This window comes from Manis pentadactyla, chromosome 12 (genome assembly GCF_030020395.1).
Source record: "Manis pentadactyla isolate mManPen7 chromosome 12, mManPen7.hap1, whole genome shotgun sequence".
Classification (NCBI taxonomy): domain Eukaryota; kingdom Metazoa; phylum Chordata; class Mammalia; order Pholidota; family Manidae; genus Manis; species Manis pentadactyla.
Genome location: NC_080030.1, coordinates 30,399,247 through 30,403,682, shown reverse-complemented (window position 1 = coordinate 30,403,682; position 4,436 = coordinate 30,399,247).

Here is a 4,436-nt window from a genome sequence, read left to right as displayed (position 1 = left end):
CCTCTGGGTTTGAGATACTTGGTCTGTTTTCAGACCAAGCCTGGCACACTCATCCTGAGCTTTCGGCTTGGAGGCCACACTCAGGGAACAACTTCTGTGAAGTTCTGGCTGCACTGTGATAGCATCTGATGACAGACACAGGAGGAAACATACAACACAGGCCTGCTTCCAGGGCTGGTGAGCAGGAGAAATGCAGTGCGGGGCGCTGCACCCAAGTAGGGGCGACCACTGCATCCACAGATGATGGAGCAATCACCCTGCCAAAGAGCTCTCCGGGGGTCCCTGCTGTGAGGTGCTTCTTTGCATTCAAAATATTATTCAATTGACCAAAAAAACAGGAAAGTCCTGGGGCAGGACTGCTGCATGGAGGAAGCCTTACAGCACATGGGGAGGCCTGTGCTGAGAGCTGACTGGCTGAAATTCTGGGTTCATTCCTCAGAGTGACAAGAACAATGGCACTATTAAAACATGAAATGAAAGGTTGCTGTTGACGGTGGCGAATGTGTAGATAAGAGCTTTGGTTCTGTCAACGGAAGTGAAGAAATGCAACTGTTAGAAAGGAGCACCACAGCCCCAAGAGGGGAGCTGGCCAGCCAGCAAACGGACTCAGCACCCAGCCTGGCCCAGGGCAGTGCCCCCCACGGGCAGCCCCAGCTGTCAGGACCCACGAGATAGCCTGTCCCATGCGCCCTCCAGCCCCAGAAGGGGGACACACTGCGAGAGGACCCCAGTCCTCCCAGGGGAGGGTGACCTTGCTGAGACAATCCCTCCTTCTCTTCTGCTGATAAATGTTTGCCCCCACCCTCCTGCCTCTGAGAACCTTCCCTTTGCACAGTTCCTCAGAGGGCTTCTCCGCTCGCCAGGTGGGATGCTGCCCGATTCATGAATCACTTAATAAAACCAATTCCATCTTCAAATCTACTTGGTCGAATTTTGTCTTTTTTAATACAAGTGAGTATTAAACATATCCCTGAAAAAATATATTTTTTTTGGTGGGGGGATGAGTCAGTTCATCCTATAAAAAATACAATAATTGATTTTTTAGTATCCCAGAATGATCATGACTTTATCACTCCCAGGAGAAACTGTTTAGATGATGTAGCCTCCGACACTGACCACCTCAGGCTTGTTAACCCTCTGCTATTGGAAGTTCTCGAACGATCTGACCTCTTGTTTAAAAACAACCAGGTCCCAGGGCGGCCGTCTGTCCCCTGCAGTCCTACAAAGTCCTCTGAAGAAATGGAGGTTTAACCACTGCACTGGACAAAGGACCATCAAAGTTCTAGGGTTTTTGGGGTTTTTTTTATTGTAACTACATTTCTTCTTTAAAAAGTCAGCCACGTGACTGGTAATGTATCAGTTTTTTATTTAAGATCTCACTGCCTAGTTTGGTTGCTCATTTTGATAAGACGGATCTGCCTCAAGAGGAAATGAAATACATTTCCTGAGCTCTGAGAATGAGGAGCCGCGTCTGCTGGCCACCTGATGAAGGCGCTGGGAGAGGCCAGAAAGGAGAAGGATGGAGCTGAAGAGCAAATCACAACAGCCCAACAGCACAAATCCCTTTCCCAAGGGAACCGGGAATATAAAGAACCTGAGTGCTTGTGCATCAAAACACTCATTTTTCTCCAGCTCCCACCCAGCGAGAAATGGAGAAGCTGAGAGGTGAGACCACTGATTGGATGCAAGGTCCAGAGAAAGAACAATTTCTGGCTGCACACAGGTGCTGTGTGAGTGACGTTACCTGTGTTTGTGTGACATCTTTCCCAAGCTTGTTTAAGAATTTCCTTAAATGTATTAAACACACAGTGGTGTGGAGAAGGCGGGAGCTGGCATCAAAGGCAGAGCTGGTCCCAGAGGGGAAATAAAACAGAGACAGCCTGAACTCTGGTCCCTGGGGCAGGCGGTTAGGACGTAATTGCCTTCTCTGGGGGTTCTGGTAAACAGCACTGGGAGAGACGGCTAATAAGAACTGTGGTGTGCAGCTACGGATGCCAGCAAGAATGCCAGGAATGCGGGCTTCTGGAGGAATTGCTCTAATAAATACCTTTGATTATGAAATGCAGTTTCCCCAAGAGCTCAGAGAATGACTGTGAATTTTGTTTCTATTCATCCTCATGATGGATCTCAGAGCTTGTTAGAGGAGGGTGTTTTCTGCCTCCATTGGTTCATTTATTAAAAAAATCAAAGCTCAGAGAACTTAAGTATAAGCCTAAACAATACAGTGAATCACCTCAGGTAAAAATCCACCCCTCCCCCGATTTTGGTCTGGTTTTCTAAAGCTGGTCTATACCTGATTTTTCCACTTATAGAATAAATTTGAGACCAGAGGTGGGGTTGCCAGATTTAGTAAATAAAAATTACAAGCTTGCGCAGTTAAATGTGAATTTCAGAGGAGCAGTCGATACATGTTTGGCATAAATATGTCCTTCGCAATATTAGGTACATACTTTCATTAAAAATTTTATTCATTGTCCATCTGAAATTCACATTTAGTTGGGTGTCCTGTACTTCATCTGGGAACCCTTACCAGAGTGCTCAGATTCAGCCAAGGGAAGGTCAGATGCTCTCTTGTCCTTATGAACTGTTTCTGCCAAGCCCCTTCTTCATTCGGCTCCCTCTGCCCAAGCCCCTGGTGCTGCCCTTGAGCCCTGGCTTTTCTCCTTGGCAGGCGCTGGGTGGAAGGCCCCCACCTCCTGGCCTGAAGTCCTGCCTGGGTACCACCCCCAGAGGCTGAGTCTGTCCCCAAGCCCTCGCGAGGGCGGCTGATGGACAAATTAATTCTACCTAACATCCTGAACTTCTTGGCACAAGAGAACCTTTCCTTTCTGGTCAGAAAGCTCTTATTAGTTATTTTTAAACTTTTAAACTAAAATATTGTTATTAATTTTGACATCTGAAGAAGAACAATACAGGTTTTGCTCTGTAGTGCATAAAATACCTATGGAAGGAAGAATGAGGGTCAAAGTGAGAAATCGCAGTTTCCTGGATGGGGAGTGATCTGTTACGTTCCACAATTACAGGACAGACCCTAAAATCCAACCCCCCTCTGGCTATCCACACGTGGCTCCGACAGAGAAATGAAAACTGGGCTAGTCTGGGGCATCCTTTCCTTTCATCCGATTGCAGTTCCCTGCCTGCCACTATGCTGTCCGAGGGGCCGCATGGAATTGCATATGTGCTGAGTTCCATTTTTCAGTCACAGACACCGCATCTCTCTTCTATGCATGAAAACAGAAGGGAACATCAAAGCACTATAAGTGGCTGCGATGCCTTTAATATGTCCTCAAATCCAGTGTCTGACATTCCTGTGTCATGTTTTGACTCAACAGTGTCCAAATTGCTCACCCAGGAGTAACCTCTGGGGTGTACCTCGGGGCGCTGGGGGAGAAGCTTCTATGCAGCTGTCCTTGGAATGTTTGCAGGCTCTTAACACTGGTTCTGTACATTCTGATGCTGATGTTTTATCATCTTAACAAGGAGCAAGAAAGAGTTCCACAAAACTACTAAATTCATTTCATACCTCCAGTGAGCCAAGGTATTGGGTGATCAGAAACCCAGGGATTTCAGGTGTCCAGACACGGCACCGGGATGGGGTCACCAGGCTGTTCCAGGAGCACATGCTCAGGTAGACGAGTTGTCACATAGGCAGCAAAGCGACAGTGTAGTTTCAGGTCAATCACAATGGCCATCGTCGAGAAGACACAGCCCTATACCAGAGCTGTCAACATGTGAAGGCAGAAGGTACCATGTGTGGCTGATGAATATTCTAGAGTTACCCCTGGGGACCATTTGTAGTACATCTGCCCACTGTCTTCTGGGAACATCTCAGCCAGCGGGTGCTCCCCAAGCCCCACCATGAATCTCAAGTGTCATCCAGTCCCGGTGACAAGGCCTCCAGTGTTCTTTTCATGAAGACAGTGATGCCTAAAGCAATCTGTGGTTGAAACGCAAAATGATAAAGAGCAATTTAAATGACAGAAATATAAACACATTGTGTTGTATGAATGTTTAATAGCATTTTTAAAGTCACTAATCAATAGGTGGTTAGGTAGAAAGAATTAGATGGGTCCCTGGTTCTGGTCATATGTCTAGATAAGGTTTTTGAAACTAGTATTTAAAAATGTGCTAAATGCCTACAGAAATGAGCAATAAATTATGAATGAAATACTGAGATGAATTTCTTAATGTGATCTTAAATTGGAGTGCATCTCTGGGGGTATTGCTGCAACATGCCTATTTGTGCAAGTTGTTTTGCGATTGTGAAAAAAAGCTCTTCTAATAAGCTCACACACTCAGTAAAGCATTTGGGATGTATCTTCATCTTTTTCAGTTTTCCACCAAGTATAGACAGAGATCCTAGCACAGGGTGACTGGTAGTTGGCACTGCACTTTCTCAGAGATGCCCTGAGCAAGAGGAAGGTTGACGCTTGCGC